Source organism: Callorhinus ursinus, unplaced genomic scaffold, assembly GCF_003265705.2.
Source record: "Callorhinus ursinus isolate GAN/ISIS: 27379988/994484 unplaced genomic scaffold, GSC_fseal_2.0 scaffold13, whole genome shotgun sequence".
NCBI lineage: Eukaryota > Metazoa > Chordata > Mammalia > Carnivora > Otariidae > Callorhinus > Callorhinus ursinus.
This window is the reverse complement of record NW_027397075.1, coordinates 23,378,651-23,398,871: the sequence shown is the minus strand read 5'-3', so window position 1 is coordinate 23,398,871 and position 20,221 is coordinate 23,378,651. Positions and strand designations below refer to the sequence as shown.

At 42.2% G+C, this 20,221-nt stretch overlaps 1 protein-coding gene across 3 annotated transcripts in view; it reads right to left on the bottom strand.

Moving 5' to 3' along the window:
* Window positions 1-20,221, bottom strand: part of PLD5 (phospholipase D family member 5) — a 405,908-nt gene that overhangs the window by 163,455 nt on the left and 222,232 nt on the right. The gene's annotated exons all lie outside the window — the stretch shown is intronic.

Genomic DNA, 20,221 nt, shown 5'->3' with positions numbered 1-20,221 from the left:
AGAGAGACCTGGATTCCACCTGGGTTTTCCAATTTACAAGTTGTGTCTCTTCTCACTAATCTCTAGCTTCTTCCTCAGTAGAACATAGATAAAATTAGCATTTACTTTAAAAGGTTTTTTTTTTGTGTGTGTGAGAATTATAGGAATTAGTAGTAGGTAAGTATCCTTTCAGTGGAAGTTCTGATGGGGAAAGTCACGGCTACTTATCAGGGATTTGCCTGAATTCACCTTCTGGTTTAAAACCCATTTTACAGAAATCAACTAACACTCTGCCTAGCAATCTGTCATTCCTAGCACAACCCAAAAATGACTGGAATAAAAATACAAAATAAAACATAAAGGTTTTGCTTACATAAGATTTTCACAAGCATTAAATTTTTATAGAAAATTTTAATCTCCGGGAGACTCTGCGTAGAGATAGGTCCTTAGCAATTACACCGTCTCAGGCTAGTGGACCGCAACCCTATCCTGTTTATTTTCCCTTGTGTGTGTTCACAGACCCCCTCTCCTTATCATAAAAGGAACTGGTCTTCATTTATTGATTTTTCAGATCTTTGTTATTCAGCCACAAACTCAAATGCCTTCCGGGGTCAGACAGGCAATAGGCTTTGGTCTTAATGGCCCCCAAGTGGCAAAGCCTTATCCTGCTTTGATAAGAATGGACCATTAATAATGATTCGGTACAAAAGATGGCGGAGGGCATGGAGGATGTGGATGTAGCACATGATTCCTGCACTTCAGCCTCAGTAAAGAGAGAAGCCAAAGATCAAAGCCTAAGACTTTGGAAGGTAAGAAGAGCGAGCCGGCACGGCAGTTCCTAGGGCCACATAGCAGGGGGGAGCGCCTGGCATAATCCAGCCCTGCACAGACAAAGCTCTGTCATCCCTGGGTACTGGAGGGGAAGGTGGGAGTTGCACCCCAAGGCAGGCACCAAAGCTTCCTTTTCCTTTAACTAAGTGTGGAAATCAAGAGTGCCCAAAGTGGAGCTCACGAGTTACTCTGCACCCAGAGCCTGGAGGCAAGCTCCCAGCAGAGCAGGTGCTCCGGGGAGGTGTGGAATGAGTGCAGCAGGGTGCTGTCCACTGCTCATTTAAAAGAGATGGGGGCGGGGTGCGCGAGAAAGAAACATGCAGAGAGGCAGAGGACAGAAGAAAGAAAACAGCAGCTGCCTTGCAGATTGCAGGGTCTACGTGGATTTCAAGTTTCCTGCAGGAGAGGGTAGGGCCTGGGCAGCCAGGGGCCCGGACACAGGCCGAGAGGGACCTCCAGGTGGCGGGGCGCTGTGGTTCTCCTGCGGGGTTATCGCCAACACGACCTCCCTCATCAGCTCTTGTACCCCACTGACTTGTGTACTATAATCTTGTCACACAACCTTGGAGGCTTGGTGATGTCTGCATGGCCCAGATTTCTGGGGCCCAGCCTCGTGGTCATTCCACAGTGATGCAAACTGTTCACTGTTTGTATTCTTCCCCTTCACACAGAGAAAAAGCTTATGTGCTTTGTGTATTGTGAGACCCCACCAGTAATGGGCCGGTATTTTTACACAAATGCTTTTTTTTTTTGCTCTCTGTTAATAATGTATCTCGCATCAATGCAACATAAGAGATCTTCTAACCTATCTGTATTTCTGGCTCTATGCCTTAAATCGATTCCCACTATGTTATTTTTATAAGATTTAAAATGAAGACCAGAACTCTCAAACATGGATGAAAATAGAAACTCCCAAATTCACAGATACTGGCAGACTGTCATTAAATAAAGCTTACTTTTCCTGTTAGTATGTGCTGATGACTTACACCAAGGATTCTTAAAATTGTTAATGATAGTGCTTACTGTAATGAACTTGGGCCTTGGGGGGAACTTCTCCCCTGTTTTCAGTATCTTACCTCCCTGTCTACACATTTTTGCTAAGACATTTGGATGTAGTATCCAAGGTTTGAAACACCTACTCTATGCCGAGATCTGCAGTAAGGGCTAACTGCTTTCCGAGTTAAATACTCTCACTGTGTTTTCATAAAGGAATATGAAAGCCCCTTGGCTTTTTTGGGGTAATTTTTATTGTTATGTTAATCACCATACATTACATCATAAGTTTGTGATGTAGTGTTCCATGATTCATTGTTTGTGTATAACACCCAGTGTTCCATGCAGAACGTGCCCTCTTTAATACCTATCACCAGGCTAACTGATCCCCCACCCTCCTCCCCTCTAGAACCCTCAGTTTGTTTTTCAGAGTTCATAGTCTCTCATGGTTCGTCTCCCCCTCCGATTTCGCCCCCTTCATTCTTCCCCTCCTGCTATCTTCTTCTTCTTCTTTTTTTTCTTAACATATATTGCATTATTTGTTTCAGAGGTACAGATCTGTGATTCAACAGTCCTACACAATTCACAGCGCTCACCATAGCACATACCCTCCCCAATGTCTATCACCCAGCCACCCCATCCCTCCCACGCCCCCCTCCAGCAACCCTCAGTTTGTAGCCCCTTGGCTTTTAAACATCAGAAACTCTTGAACAGGGATGCCTGGGTGGCTTAGATGGTTAAGCATCTGCCTTCGGCTCAGGTCATGATCCCAGGGTCCTGGGATGGAGTCCCGTATCGGGCTCCCTGCTGGGTAGGGAGCCTGTTTCTCCCTCTGCCTCTGCCTCTCTCTCTCTCTCTCTCTGACTCTCATGAATAAATAGATAAAACATTAAAAAAAAAAAGAAACTCTTGAACAACATGGGTTTGAACTGCATGGGTCTACTTATATGCAAACTTTTTTCAATAAATTCAGATTACAGTGCTGTAAATGTGTTTTCTCATTCTTATGATTTTCTTAACATTTTTTTCTTAGCTCACTTTAATGTACATATAACATACAAAATATGTTAGTCGGCTATTTCTGTTATCAGTCAGGCCTCTGGTCAACAGGAGGCTCTTAGTATCAAGTTTTGAGGGAGTCGAAAGTTATATGCAGATTTTTGACTATTCAGTGGGTTGGCGCCCCATTAACACCCGTGTTGCTCGAGGATCAACTAGTTTAAAAACTTGCCCTTCCTGGTGAGGAACATTAGGTAACATTTCAAACTTAAATAAATCATCTTGAAGATAGTCAGTGGCTGAGGCGTGTTGCGCAATTTAAGCCAATTAAGCCCAGGCAGGCTGCCTAGGTGTTGGAGTATGAAGTATTGAGGGGAACTAGTTAACCACCTAATACTTCCTCTCCTTCACCTAAAAGGAAGAAGCCACTAATAATCTGCAAAAGTCAAATATCGATGTATTTAAGGGGCCCAACAAGAGAGAAGATGCTTGAATGCACTGGCACTTGATATTATAGGCTACTCGAGAAGACAGAGCTAGAGCTAAAACACAATGTAAGTACTCAATAACAGACAAGTATGGCTGGGACTGACGCTCTATGATTTTATAATTAAATTAGAAGAATAATTAAAGAACAACATGGCCACTGTTGAGACCCAAATCAGTGGTCTGAAGATCTAACGGAAGAAATATTTCAAAGCACACACATGCACGCACGCGCACATGAAAACATAGGCTGATAAGGGAAGAAAAGCGTGATAGATAAATCGAGAATGTATAACATGTGGCTAATAGATGTGTTGGAAGAAAACAAGAGGCAGAAAAAATAAGCTTTCAAATAACAGAAGAGAAATTGTCCCACTTGAGGAAAGGCCCACATCTACATGTTGGGAAAAGATAATTGAAGATGAAGGCAAATGTAATGTGGAAAGACACATTTAGGCACACTCTATGAATTCAATCCAACACCAAGGAGAAAGAGAAATTCTTAACAAACTTTTGGCCAAAAACCAAACAAAAAGAGTTACCTCTTGAGCAAAATGGATCAGATGGGCACAGAGCCAGTCATCTGCAACACTAAGCCAGTACATGGTGGCCTCAGACTCTGAAAGAACAAACTAAAGCAAGGGAATGCTTTAACCCAAAGATTTTACCTGCCAGGGTCAAAAAAAAGAGAAATATTTGCAGATATATACACATTTAGAGACTCTATTACCTACATGACCCATATGAGGAACATATTCAAGGAAAGACTCTAATCAAATAACACTACCCACCAGTGAAGATGATGAAGGGGAGAAGAACAAGGGATGAGCAACTGGATATGGATATGTGTTTGATGTACCCACTAAAGAAGGATTCTTGAAACAGAACAGACACAAGGGAAGTTCTAATGCTCTACTGAGAATCTATTACGTGATTCTCAGTGGGAGGTGCTACTACCCGAAAGGCGCAGAGTTGGTATAAGTTATTCTTTTTATAAGTTGGTATAAGTTACTCTTTTTATAAATAAAACACACATATACATACAAGAAATATGCAATGTATCTATGGTATTAAAATCTCATGGGGTGGCTGGTTTAGGAAAAAAAATGTCTAAAAATCTCCCTTAGTAAGGTGACAATGAAGAGAAGGTTGAGAAACACTGACCTACAGCCAACAGGATAAAGAATCTCAGTAAAAATTAGAATGAGTTGGGAGGGCTTAAAAGTACTAGATGGGAAAGAGTAGGGCCTTATTCTGTTATGGCACAATTTATGGAGCAGTGACAGTTGCCAACTGGTATGTGCCAAACAACACAGCAGCTAAATATATAAAGCAAAAGCTAACAGTAATGCAATAAAACCCTACCACAATATAAGCTTCAAAATAGGTCTCTCAGAAATGGGTATGTCTAATAAGGAATAAATGAGAATATATGAAAATTAAATAATAATATCAATAAACTTGATTATGTGTATACATTTATACATATTTCTCATTCTATATGTCAAATCCCTTAAAATAACTCTTTGTCCTTAGAACATTATAAAAATCTGTCCTGTAATGGCCATTAAGAAAACCCAAGAAAACCAGTTGAAGGGAGATATTCTACCAGCTTCATTCTTTGCTCATAATCTAAGAAAATGAGAAACAGACCATTGACGTGTGACACATAAAACAAATCATATCTACTTGAAAATTTAAAAACTCACTCTTAGATCATCTGTACATCACAGGAGAAAAGAAAAGTGAATTTCTGCAATCTCTAGAAAGCTATAAATAGTGGAGCACTTCATAGCAAAACCATGAAACGAAGCAATATCTGGTTTCAGAGAAATTTGTAAGTGTAAATGTCTTCAGCATTATAAAAAACATAACATAAAATCACAGTAATCATATCCACAGGGTAGAGGCTCAGGAATGGATCAACAGATAAGGGAACTTAACAGAGAATCCAGAAATGGTGCACGCACAATTATATCAATAATGAAGGTGCTATTTTAATTCAGTCTGAAAAAGATAAAGTGGTTTAATCTGGCACAAGTGAAAGGACCCCTATATTACACCATATAGAAAAATATGTTTTAAGCAGAATAAAAACATACCAATACTAGGGCACCCGGGTGGCTCAGTCGGTTAAGCATGCAACTCTTAGTTTTGGCTCAGGTCATGATCTCGGGTCATGAGATCAAGCCCCACCTCAGGCTCCATGCTCAGTGGGGAGTCTGTTTGGGATTCTCTCTCCTTCTCCCTCTGCCCCTCCCCTGCCCCGCTCACTCAAACTCTCTCTCTAAAATGAATAAATAGATCTTTAAAAAAACAAAAAGAGGAGCACCTGGGTGGCTCAGTTGGTTAAGTATCTGCCTTCAGCTCAGGTCATGATCCCAGGGTCTTGAGACTTGGGATCAGGCTCCACATCAGGCTCCCTGCTCAGCGGGGAGTCTGCTCCTCCCTCTCCTTCTGCCCCTCCCCCTCTACTCATAATCTCTCTCGCTCTGCTCTCTCTCAAATAAATAAAATCTTTAAAAAAAACAACAAAACAAAAGCAAAAACAAAAAAACATACCAATACTTTCAAGAAAATCTATGCAAATACAGGTATATACAGTCATAGAGTAGGGAGAACTTTAACCCAGCTATGAGAGGCTAAATAAAGGCCTGTGGGAAACAGAACGCCACAACAACCACTGGTGCACGTTCGTTCAGACTCCGAGATCTCTGAGAAAACTCGAGATTGCAGGGTTAAAAATAACCCGAAAGGATCAGAGTGAAATGCCCTCGAGATGTGTGCGGTCTGTTCTAAAGTACACAGCAGAAGACGTTTTGTAGGTAGGAGGCCCGCTGTAAACAGCACACGGTGCATTCCCTTCTTTGTTCTCTTATCCTGTGTTAAGGTCTGAGTACAATGGTGTTTACAATGAATTGATCACAGCCAGTTACAGATTTCTTTATTCCTTCTCCACTCCCACTGCTTCACTTAACTAACCCTGTGTATGTGGAAGAATGTGCCTTACTAAGCCCCTGCTGTAAATCATTATAGATCTATGTCGTTGTAGAAAGTATATTAGATTATGGAAAATAAACCTCGGGACCTCGGGCTGTTAGCTTGGGGTCCCCTGTGCCTCGCTGTACTGTCGTCTCTTTTTCTCAGTTCCCCCGCCGCCCCAGGTCCCCGACTCTCTGAGGTCGACAATGGCCCCCCAAAATGTCAGATCCTAATCTGGAGCCTGTAAATTTTACCTTATTTGGAAATAGGATCTTCACAGATATGATTAAATTAAAGATCTGGAGACGAGATTATCCTGGATTATGTGAGAGGGCCCTAGATGCAATCAATGTACTTGTAAGAGAGGCAGAGGGGATTGGACGCACCCAGGGAGGCAGCCATGTGAAGACAGAGGAGAGATACTTGAGGATGGCAGCCTTGAAGACTAGAGTGACACAGCAGCCAGCGACCCAAGGGGACACGGGCAGCCGCCGCACCCTGGAAGGGGTGAGAAGTGCGTCCCCCCAGTAGTGGTGGCTGCCAGAGCCTCTGTGGGGACACTGCTCTGCGACACCCAGGTCTCAGCCCAGGGAAACGGATTCCAGACTTCTAACCTCCAGAACTGGGAGAGAATACATTTCTGCTGTTCTAAGCCACCTGTCTGTGGTACTTTGTGGCAGTGGCCACGAGACTATTCCACAAGCTAGCTATGTAGAAGCAATAAAAGATACACAGTTACAAAAGATAAAAAAAAAATCCTATTGCAAAAGAGACCACAAACTATATGAAAAACAGTAAAATTCTGGAATAAATATTTGCCGTGCAGATGAGAAGGGGTTAGTAACTGTACTCTACAAAAATATATTAAAAATTAATAAGAAAAGGCCAAAGCCCAATCAAATCTGGGCAAAGTACGGCTGGCAGACATGAAGAGATGCTTCATGTGTCAAGGGAAGTGCCACACAGAGCTCTCTTTGTACTCAGGAGACTGGAAACAATTTATGAGTGGCAACTTTTACTCCTGTCAGCAATCACACCGCTGCCTTCCACTCAGGAATCCCACACCTAGAACGCATCCCAAAGTAACATAAGCACCAAAACATCTGTGTGTGTGTGTGTGTGTGTGTGTGTGTGTATGTGTGTGTGACTTTGTGTCTTAGGGATGCTGTTATCCCGCCTGTGCATATAACATATACACATACATGTACACACATGTCTATGTGCGCACAGAAAAAGTTTAAATTGAAGTTTTAAAGGACTGATTAAAGATATTAAGCAATTGATGATGCAGTCACAAGAAAACAAGGCTAGGATTTATTTTAAGCCATGATGTCCTTTTAAAGCAATACACTTGCCTTGATTTTATCGTTAATTTATGATTTAAGAGACAAAACCACATATGCGTGGATCCCCTCTGGACTCAATTTCCTGGTTTACTTACTTAGCCAATTAGTTCAATTATCTACAAGATTGATCTCTTACTTACTTACTATATTTACTGAATTTGCTGAATTTTTTTTTCCATTTAGAAAACTTACCAAAATTTTATTTACTTACCACACTTACTGAAATACATAAAGTTTGCCAGGAATATAAACAAAGACATATTACTTCCTTGTATATTTGTCAGCATCAACGATTATTCTCCAATAAAAGGACACCCAGAACAGAGAGAAGGGTATTTTAAGCAATTTCATTCAACACATTTACTGGGTGCTTGCTAGGTGCCAGGGACCCTTATAAGTGCTGGAGATAAGTAATTAAATACAGCCCAGTGTGTCAGATGCCAGGGTGGAGGAGGTATAGACCTGGGGACAATATGGCAGGCACTAATAACCCAGCCTAAGGCACACAAGGAAAGTCCCCCAAAGGAAGGGAGGAAGGAAAAAATGTTCCAGGCCTGAGAACTAAGTAAGATTCTTGTAAGCCTGGATGGAATTTGGACCCTGTCTGGAAAGCTCTGCGGATCTCTGAAGGATTTTACATAGGGAAGAACATAATTGAATCTCTGTTTTTCTGTTCTAAAAGAAACTTCTGGGGTACCTGGGTGGCTCAGTCAGTTAAGCATCCGACTCTTGGTTTTGGCTCAGGTCATGGTTTCAGGGTTGTGAGATCGAGCCCCACATCAGGCTCCACACTGGGCGTGGAGCCTGCTTGAAGATGCCCTTCCTCTGCCCCTCCCCCAACTTGGGTGTGCTCTAAAATAAATAAATCATTAAAAAAATTTAAAAAAAATTCTGACTACAAATTGGAGAAGGACTGGTACAGATCAGGGCTGGAGGCTGAATGAACAATCAGGTTAGCGTGTGGTCCGGTGGGACAGGGTGGTGCCAGTGGCGATCGGAAAAATGGAAATATCTCAGGCATTTATGAGATAGGACAGTGATGAGCTCCATGGTGAGGCTTGGGCTCAAGGGAGATAGCAGAGCCCCTAAAGGGGGCCAGAGGCCCCAGCAGCTCTCTGGACATGTCTGTGGAACATGGAATACCTCATCCAAATCAAGAAGATGGTGGCTTACATGTGCGTTCACAAGTGTCCTGAGGGCAGGGATCAGTCACAGCTTTGGGAAGTTAGGCAGTGCCACACATCCAGGAACTTAGCGGAGAACACCTGCCTTGTGGGCAATGAGCAACAAGGATCACCCGCCTGACACCAGCCAGGAGGATCTGCTATGCAGGCCTGCAGGCCGCCAGTCCATTCATTAATCCAGGTTCCATCCCATTAAGGGGCTTAATTATTCTGAATAGTTACTCATCAAGGCCTTGCCTAATGATGGTTATCACAATTATGCACCCCGTGGGAAGGAACACAGCCACCCCTGTCCGGGGCAGATAGATGAAGACAGATGAATAAGCTCATCCTGCCAATAAGAGGCCAGGAAATAGCAAGGAATTAATAGCAGCAGCAGCATGTTTATAACAGGGACCTGGGCAGCTGGATTCCTACAGTAGCTGGAAAGTAGCTTTGGGGTGTCTCCAGTGTCCCCTCCAGCTGCAAAGGGCAGGTGGACAACGTCACCTTGGTGGTGTGGTCAGCCGTGTCTGGAAGCATGTGGATGGCACAGCTTGTCAGCATCCTCTGCTGCAGAAAAGGCGGATGTGATGGGCAAGGGAGGGCCACGAGACATATGCCTGACACTCCAGCTCTTTCACAATCACTTGTTCTGAGTGGGCAGCAGGCCCCACACCACATGAAGGCAGAATTCCTTCAGGTCCTCACTCCTCATGACCCCAGTTCCCCTGGCACGTAACCACGAGGGTGCCCTAGACGCTCCCTGAAAATCCCACAGTCTTGAGAAAGCAGCTTAACCTCCTTAGCCTTCTGCCCCCTCTTCTGAGAACTGCTCTCGAGTTAATGAGCAAAAAGAAAATGTTTTGCACAAAACTATTTCCTATAGCAGAATTTATTCAGAAAAAGAAAAATAAAAAAGAGATAACATGTCCAATAGTAAAGAGTTGCATAAATTTAATCTACTACACTGGATATTATACGGCCAATTTAAAATAATGTTTAAAATGTTAAAATAATGTAAAGGTGCTTATGGTATAATATTAAGTTCAAAATTAAGATATAAATTTCTTTGTTTAATATGAGCATATGTAATTATGCATAAAATATCAAACTTAAAAAAAGTTTTGTTGATGGTCACATGGATGATTGTGTTTTTCTAATCATTTCTCTGTAGATTCCAAATTTTCTACAGTAAGAAGCTATTACTATTATAATGAGAAAAAAATCCAACTTATGCTTTTTCAAAGAAAGTTGCAAAAACATTAATCGGCCAAAGGGAAATAGGAAGTGCAGCAAGAAAGTCTAGAGAGAAAACCATCAAGCATTTAGGTGAGCAAAACTAAGATAAGACAATTTTAAGAAAAATCATTATTTAATCCAAATAATTGGGAAGGATATCTTCGGGTTCATGATTTATTCATGCCTATATGATTGGATTTAGAAAGAAGCAAAGAGGTTAAACTCTTGCTAATCATAGCGCTTATGAGTTTATATCAGAATGATGATTTCCCTTGGAAATATACTGGAAAGCAAGCAAGAGCATAATTAGGATCACTCAACAGATGGGGAAATAGAAGCACGGTGAAACAGCAGGTATTTACCAAGAAAGAACAGCACTAAGGGAGAACCAGAAGCCACAGAAGCGAGAGAGCTCGCTAAGCCACCAAGAGCCACAGACAGCCTTCCCAGCCTGCTCACTGCCGGTTCCTATTGTTGCTCTATCACTCTGCATTCTCGTCATCTGTTTCTCCATCCCCTCCACTCAGAGTTCCCGGGTGAGTAGGGATCGTTGCTTATTTGATTTTGCATCCTCAGCAAATAGCACAGTACCTTGCTAAATATTTTGCAACAAAGGCACATGCAACATCATTTCGTGGCCACATTTCCATTGCAAGAATGCTAATTTGTAAGCTTCTGCTGAGTGTTGATCTTGTGGAACAGGGAAGAGACGCTATTTTGCAAGAAGGAGACACCCTTTCCATCAGGTTATGCTATTTTCATGCTGACACTGCACACCAGGAGCTTGACTGAAATAATATTTAGCCTAGAGATGTGAGGGCTGAAGAGGAATCCACCATTTCAAATCCCAAAGCAATCACTGGGCTCCCTTCTCTTCTGAGCCACATGCTAGACAATAAGGCTACAGCAATAAACGTGACACACATCCCAGAGTCCAGGAAGATGTGGAATATTCCAGTAGAAGTTGCCACCTTTTTACATCATCACTGAGAGAACAAGTGGGACAAACAGGGTTAAACTGAAACAGGGAAAACTGGGTCCACAAACTGGATGGGAAGGGACCAGTGTGGGCCTGCCATGAAATCTACAAGAATCAAACACCTTATTAGACTAGGGTGGTTTTAAGCAGGGATACTCAATCCTGGCTGCTAAGTCATTTTTTTTAAAGGTATCAAAGCCTGAGCCCCTCTCCAGATACTCTAATTTAAGTGTTGGGGGGTGGCCTGGGCATCAGTATATTCTAGGAGCTCCCCTGGTGATTCTGACAGGTAGTCATGGCTGAAAACCACCCTCCTGGGAACGGAGGGTGAGAATCTATCTGAAAATATGCACATTTCTCTTTCTTCTTCCTTCACCTAAACCCTGAAGAACAACGTAAATTAGTATCCTGAACCTCCTTTAAGGGAAGTTGAGAACTTGATGGACAGCTTAATGTTATTCCTGCTCTCAGATTACATAGAAAGCAAGGGTTCACTAAGTAAATTTGAAACTCAATGTCCTGCACCAGAAAAACAAAAATAAAAATGAAAACAGCAACTCCCTTTTATGAGCTCCATTATCTGTTGTTTTATAAACATTATCTAAATCCAATTTACAAAGCCATCAAGGAGACCGGCAGTATTATACCGTTTTATAGATGAGTTAATTGAGGATCGGATGGGTTATGACATTTGCCCAATGTGGCCACAACTACTAAACTACAGGTAACATCAGACACGTTTGTTGACAAATCCTGTGATCCTCCCACTGGAGTCTGGGCCTCTTGAAGAATGCTGATTGTGTGCCTTTTCTACAAAACCAAACTCTGAGAATGGAAAATAAACAAAAACACGAATTCTAAACTGAGCCAACAGAGCATTAGTATGCATCCTAATTTTGTTTTCATTAATTTACACATATTTTTCCCTATATCCCTGTAAAAAAAAAAAACAAAGAACAGGAAGTTGGACGTCATATAGTAGAAATGCATGCAAGCCCCCAGATCCGTATCAAATAAAGGATGAAATGTGTGTTTTTCAGGTTGTGACAGAATATTCCATTTTCTCTGACTGCCTCACACCAACCTACTAATTACAATGCACCAACCTCTTAATTCCAACTGGCTCAAAGAATTTCAACTACTTAAAGAATCCAGTTTCCACCAACCATGCTCATCTCCTTCCAGGCAAAATGAAAAGCAGGAATGTTGTGATTTTTTCCTAGACTACAAAAATTCAGCAAAAAAAGAAATTCCAATTAAATATTATGATGAGGCTGCAAAATTATTGGGTACTTTTCTCAGACTTCTACATGGGAATGACACAGGCAAAAACAGGATTCTCCTGGTTCCAGAAATACTCCTGTGTTGCAAAGTGGACGCTGACTGTCTACATGATGAATGAATGAATGAAGTCTCCTTCAGTACTTAGGGAGGGAATGGACCCACTTTGGAACAGAAAGGGTGGGAAAGAAAGGAAGAATGGAAAAGATGTGGAGAGCACAGAGCCTTAGCTGACCCCTCCAGACAGCACGTTTCCTAGGAGGGCTTGAATCATACGGTGATTCTAATAGAAAATGTTAATAATACCATTTATGAACCAGCCGTGAACATCTGTGTTCACAGCCATCTATGAAACAAATGGGACAAGGAAGAGGTTTCTAAGTTAGGTAAATCAAAAGCCTACATCCGCAGTCAGGAAGAATATTGCTAGCAAGAAATGAGCAGGCTACAGGATGGACCAACTAAGTCACACCCGGATGCAAAAGCCTGGCCCAGATTGCAGGACGTGTCCCATCAACATCAAGATGAGAGCTCTCAATGTTGCCTGTGTGTAGGGGTCTTCAATTTAAAACCAAAACAAAGAGCAGAAAACCAACCAAATGACCAATCAACAAAAATCAGAAGCGGCTGTAGGTTTGAGAAGACCACATGACTTCCTGTGGATTCAAGAGTCAAGATATCAGTTGTCCAAGATATGTGTGTGTTCGGGCACACATGCGTGTGTACATGAGCAGATGGGTGAAAGCAAAACTCTGTGAGGGTGTGTGTTTGTATAAGGATTTGTACTTAATAAATGAAATTCACAATTGTATATATAAAGATAATTTGCATAATCCTTCTTATCTACCCAGAGCTTCACATTTTTAGAAACTATTTCTCTCTTTTTTTTTTTTTTTGGTGGTGAAACAAGAAAGGAATTTATTTCTGTGAGGCCAACAGTGGACTAAGTCACAAAGACTCTCTCCAAAGTGCTGAAAAGACTTCTAGGTTTATATAAGGAAAATTGGAACAAAGGCAGGTGGGTGCATGCAGCTGAGGCAGTAAAGGTCAGGTCGATCTCTGCCTTGGGATCAATCACGTGGGGCCTTGCTGGTGTCAGGGCAGTCCTTATTATTTGAGAGGTAGTTTCGGTCCCCATCATGGGATGCTTTGTCCACACGGTCTTTTGCCTGAGTTAAGAAATGAGTGAAACTATTTCTCTTTTAATTTGATGTAACCATCCCAGTTTCCAGCAGAGCATAAAGCATATAATAAGAACTCATTATTTGTTAGTAAAATAAAACTGATTTGAACTAGAGTTGCAGTGTGCACACAAATAACATTCGTGATCCTAACAAACACATAATAAAAAGGCCAAACACTGTGCTATGCTCTTCACATACACTAACTAGTGTGATCTACACAACAAACAACAAGGCAGGCTCTGTGACCCTGGTGTTGCTGATGAGGAATTCGAGGCCTACAGAGTTCAGCATCTCACTGGAGGTCACACAGCGGGTAAGTAGATAAAAAGGAACCTGAGCCCCTTCCTCCTTACTCACCTCTGCGGTCTGCCTACCACCTACTGTGTAGAGACAGGATCCTGGCTTTTACTCTCCCAAACTACCCTTGGCTCACCGAACTTCCATTCGTGTTACTCACTAAATTGAGCAAATACCACTACGTTTTTAAGATCCTGATTTTTCAAAATTAATTGTGATGTACCATCAATTGGCAATCATGACTCACGGTAGACAAGTAACTAATTGATTTCATATAAATGCAACTCAAAGATTCAGTTGCTGCAGCTCATTAATTATTTCATTTGGTTTCTGACAGCGAACTCACAGAGAACAGGGTTTTTTGTTGTTGTTGTTTTGTTTTTTCCCAATGAATCAGGTAGCTCTGAAATCATCAAATCACATTTCCTGGCTTTTCCTGAACAGTCTTGATTTCATAAATCCCCATCATCTTATCCCATAAATTAGCAATCACACTGTCCTAGAAATTTCAGTATTTTAGGGTCTAAACTCATCATCTGGGTAGAAAGAAACAAAAATCCTTTGCTCGACCACATATTGTGATTACATTTAAAAATATGGTAACCATGGAACCATAGAGCTCACTAGCCCTTGACATGGCTTTCACACAGAGGAAAGTCACTGACCAGTTTCTTTTCACACAGAAGGAAACAAATACAATACTAGTGCAAGGTGGAAAAGACAAGAGGAGTTTTTCAGGGTAGGAATTGAAACAGCAACCTCTTAGAACTACACATTAAAAAATGCATTTTAATGAACATGTTTATACATACACACGCACAAGTCCAACATTCATCATCTTGTGGATAACGACCATCACTCACTCTGATGAAATTGTTTCTCATCCAGAGAAGACACAGATGTCATGTGCCATGTTGATCTGTGTCTCTTTTCTGCTGAGCTGGGGCCCACCTGCCACTCACTGACCATTTCTCAGTGCATTTTGTTTACAGTTGTATAGTAAGTAAATGGGCCGAATCTCAGTTATGGTTCCTGATTATCTATGTGTCATGTATGGTTTTCATGTAGGACTTTTCAGACTCTGTTGGTTTAGAAGCAAATACCGTGTTTGACTTTTACTCCTCAAAATAAAACTCTTTTAAAAATATATTCATAGAAAATAAGCTGTGAACCTTGGCCAATTTTCATTATATTGGAACATCTTTAAAAAATTTTAAATTTGTTCATTTGGGTTATCAGGGCGTGAATATTTTTCTTAACATTTTTTTGTTTGTTTTTAGTGCAATAAGCCAATTAGTCAGTGACTACATCCCAATATTTATAAGGTCTTGGTAAAAATAAAAGCATGCTCACAGGTCCAAAGATTGGCCACCCAAATTCTGAAATGAAATTTTTTTGGCCAATATAGTTATATTTAGGACACTGCATTTTCTATTCTCAAGATAGTGCTTATAAAGTACAATGTTATTTCCTTTCCCTGCACACATATTCCATATTCACATATCAAGAATGCCCCATTATTTACTATAGCAGCTCAACTTTAAAACTGCCATGGGAATTTGCTACAAATTTGGATCCTTTAGTGTTTTGTGTGGAACAATGCTAAATATTGAATCCAGAGTCTTGAATATCCTATTGCATTTGAAAGATAAGATCAGGTAAAAGTTAAACAGGCATTCAGTCAGTACCTTCTTTTTTTTAGGAATGGTAAAACTTAGTGGCCTGAAGAGAACAGAATCCAGGGTCCTTACATTGCACCTGAAGAGAAAAAGTTGGCAATAAGGACCCGCTTTCGGGACACAGGTTCCTTGCCCCATTCCCGACCTCTGCACCATTACCCTCCACTGGTAGGATGGAGGGGAGGACAGAAGGGAACCAGCTTCTTTCAAAATAATCTTTAAAATCCAAGACGTGTGGTACTTAGACAAGTTCTCCTGGGTCCCTTTGCAAATACTGCTCTAGAGGTCGAGGGTGGCCTGAGGGAAGATGGGACATGGAGCCAAGCGCCATTTCTATTCCACAAATTTGCTCTTTACTTTTATGTATTTGTTTTTCTTTTAAGATTTTCCTATTCATCCTAGTGCAACAGATTCAGCTCTGCTAGGATGTCAGCTCCATGAAGGAAGGGATCTTGAGTTTGCGCAATATTTGATTTGATGGCTTGCTTTCGTCATTTGGCCCTTGACAGGGTCAAATGTGATCATGTAAAACACTCTGAAAGCATGAATTCCTTGCAAATATGTTATTAATCTAAGAACTACCCTCTCATTTATGCTTTTTATCTCCAGGCTGATGCTTGGGTTGGTTCGCCAGCATACAAACCTGTTTGTAGACTCCTATTTCCTGGTGTGGCTTGTAAGTTCTAGAAGTCTGGTGGCCACATAAAATGCTAGCACTTCTGTGGGACAGAGGCAGGCGAGGCAGACATTCCAACTTGTATCACCTTGGTTTTTGTTGTTTTCCAACTTGTTTTTTTTTTTTTAAACTGAAGTATAGTTGATATATTAGTTTTAGGTGATCACACGGTGATTCAACAATTCTACACATTATGCAGCACTCACCATGATAAGTCTAGTACCATCCATCACCACACAATTATTACAATGTTATTGACTATATTCCCTATGCTGTACTTTATATCCCCATGACTTCTTGATTTTATAACTGCAAGTCTGTACCTCTTAGTCCCCTTCACCTATTTTGCCCGTTCCCCCACCTTAAAGCCCACAGTCCAAACCTGGTGTTCGACCAGTGGAGATTGATTGCACGGGGTTTCTCAGCATCATCACTTGACCACCAACGGACCAGACCAGAGGAAGAGGAAAACATTCACTACCATGCTGAGGGCAGAACCCTCCAAACAGTGCTGTGAGCCTCACTGGTTCACACTGATCCCCATTCCCCACAGGTCGTGGTACTCAGGGCCAAAAACAGGCAGGGATGGAAGAGCTGGTCCCCAGATCACTCTCACAGACTGCCTGAATCCACTTAACTGCGCAAGCAAGTGAAGCTCCTTGCTCCTTCCTGTGTGTGCATGCAGAGCTCTCCTCAGGAAGATGCAGGAGATTACATCTAGCACTCTGCAGAAACCGACCACTTTTAATCTACAAGGCACCCTGTGCTGTGAGAGAGGGTGACAGCCTTTCTGTGACCCATCTTCGACCCGATAGTGTGAACGCCTAGGAGGGTGTGCTGGGCTTGTAGAACAAGAGGGCTGAATGGGGTAGTTGAGAACTTTTCAAATGTTTCTGTGCATACAAATCAGCTGGGGATCTTAATGAAATGGAGATCCTGAATCAGGTAGGGCTGGGTGGGTCCTGAGATTCTGCGCTTCTTTATAAGCTCCCAGGGAAAAAAGATGCTTCTGGTCCCAGGGCCAAACTTTGAGTAGTGACAGTTTAGCTCACACCTGAAGGATTAGGGTGAAAGGTCAGGTTAAAAGTAAGGAGAGGCCAGGGGTTCTCAGGTGGCTTCTGAGAATTATGTCCATCTTAACACTACCCATCCAGGGACTCTACATTACCTATAGAGACATGTGAGCACCCCTGTTCCACTGGTTTGAACTACCACGCACCAGTCCCCAGAGCTGGCCGAGATTACCAGATGCTCCGCTTACTGTCTCAGTCCCTGAATCACTCTGAATCCTGCAAATGGATTTAATGGGCAGCCCTGGAGAATGCTGTAGGTTCCCTGGGACCTCCAAGCCTCATCAACTCCCAGCCTAGACTGATTACAGAAATCCTGGAAGCCAACCAGGGTTGAGGGCAGGCTCAGAGAGAAATAGTAGCCACTGGGAAAAATAAAGCCAGTTAGCAAAGATCACTTTGTAGTTGGGGAGAAAAATCCATCATCCCGGGGGCACAACATTTCAGAAAAGAATTCAACTAGGTCACCAAGCCCAAGAGTAAACACCAATCTGCCCACTGTGTGTTTGATACTCCCAGCTCTTCAGGGGTTCCCACGACGTTGACAGCCTGGGGCTCACACAGCATGGACGCCTGTGCTGGTCTGGGCCCCAGCATACAGCATGGTTCAGCAGGTCAAACGAAAGCTTGTAGTTCCTGCTCAATTCAGTGGCTATGAGCTGGTCTTGTCCAGGACAAAGGAAAGACAACTTGAATTATTTCTTGCTCACACCATCAAACCTGCTATAGGAAATTGTTTCCAAAGTTTGCTGCATAACAATTTCCCTTTCCTGAACTGGCATGCTTCTGCTAGAATCTCTTGCCCCTCCCCTGGATGTGGGCTGCCAACCTTGTGAACTTGCTCTGACTAACAGAATGTGGCCAAAGTCATGTTCTAGGAGCCCAGGAATTCAGAGGTCCTGCAATTTTCACTTTTGCCCTCTTGGGATCCAGCTGCCTGGTAGAAAGCCAGGGTTAGATTATTGAGTGATGAGTGTCCACTTGGGGAGAACAAGAGCTGACTAGCCCCCAGACAGTCCAGATCCAGCCACTGTCCCAGCTAACCACAACCACATGAGAGATCCCAGCCAACATTACTGGAGCAAAAAGCTGTGCATCCTGTTCCCAGATCACGGGAAATAATACTAAGTTTTGGAGTTGTTTATTTCACCTCAACAGATAACTGAAATAACCCATTGACTAATGGGTTTGTGGACCTGGCTAAGGAGATTATTCAGGCAGGTTATCAAAGTGTTAATGGTATATGGTCAGAAGCGCTGTTCTATTTTCATGCAGAAGTTTGAGAAAATGTAGAGAATCTAGAAGAGTTGCTCAATTCAGCAAAATACTCTCCAAGTCAGAAATGGCCTCAGGGTACAGATGAAATGACAGACGTGAGAGTAAGATTCTTTGTCAAGATCTCAGAAAGACTGAAAGTGGTGGGCGGTTCATAGGCCCCCTCAGCCAGCCAAAGAGCTCCCGGCAACTTTCTAAGGGACAGGTCCTGAAGCAGCCTGAATCACAGTCCAAAGGAGAGAAGACCCATCGCCAAGTGTTTGGCATCAGGGTTTTTGCTAACAGAGTGGTTTATGACTGGATACAAATTAAGTCTACAAAGGTTAAAGGGATTATGCCCTTTTGGTCTAAAAAAAAAAAAGGGACAGAGATGCTTTAAAATGAACAGAGGTCTCTGGGGCCTCAGATTCTACTAGCAGGAAGTCAACTAAGAAAGTTGGAAGCAAACACAGGCTATTTCTTATGGAAGAGAAAGAACAACACAGAGGGGAGCAAAGAGCTTCTGAGAACCACAGATTAGGAAAGCTCCCCCAGGGAGCAGAACTAGATCCAAGCCCAATAGCTTTCCCTGTTCTCTGAGCTTGGAAGCCTTGCGGTGTGGGCTGGGCTGGATTTCAAAACTGCTATGGGCTCAGGACTGGTCTGTGCTCTTCATCCCCCACCCCTGCCACTTAAACAAAAGTATCTACTGTAGTTATCTTATCACTGCCTCCCTGTTATAGGTTGGGACTGTGTGTCGGGAGGCATATGACTTGTCTTCTAGTTCACGGTTTCTAAATCAAGAGAAGTCCATACGGGGAGCCTCATCCTGATCCAGACGTGATGCAGATGAGGAGATCCTGAACTTCGAGGCTTTGCTGTAATGGGGGGGGCGGTATTTCATATGTGGAAGAGATATGGATTGCTATGTGGAAGAGATATGGATTGCTATGGCCAGAGTGGACTATGATATATAATTTCCAAAGATGCCTGCCAAAAATCTTCCTTATTCCCGTATAGATGCCACTCCTCCCATCTTGGATTGTGACTTGCTTAGAGCAACAGAATAGGGTTGAAGCAGCTGTGATCCCAGAGCCCACATCTTAAAAGGCCTCATACTTTCTGCTTTTGGCTTTAACGATATAACCACCCCTTAAAGTATTCAGGCTCATTTATTGAATGATGAGAGACATATGCAGAGAGAGGCTCAGACATTCCAGCCACCCCAAACAACGCTATGTGGATCAGAGACAAGTTCTCTCTGCTAAACCCCACCCAGAATCATGACTAAATGATTATTATTTTTGATCCCACTAAGTTTTGGAATGATCTATGCAGCAGCAAATACCTGACCTACCTGTGTAAACAGGAGAGGCAGAAAAGTGCAGAAAACAATTAGTAAATTTATTTTCTTCTTCAGCACGGCCTTTGTGGGTTTTGTTTCTTTGTTTTTATCTATTTTCTGGTATCCTTTGATTTTAAAATAGTACAACTGAATAAAAGATTTCAAAGCACCAATGAGGTAGTGACTATAGGCTTAATGCCAACACATTTTATATATGGTGACAAAACTGATTTTATCCTTGACCAGACAGGATATGTAAGTGCAGGCCAGTGGTCATATACTTGGGTAGAACAGCCTGGGCGGCTCAGCGCTATAGTGGTCATTACGACACAAAATAACAAGAAATAAAACAAAAAACTCCTAAAGATGACCAGGATCACTTTCCTATCTCCATGACATTTCATTCAGAATTCATTTAGATCATTTCATCAGATT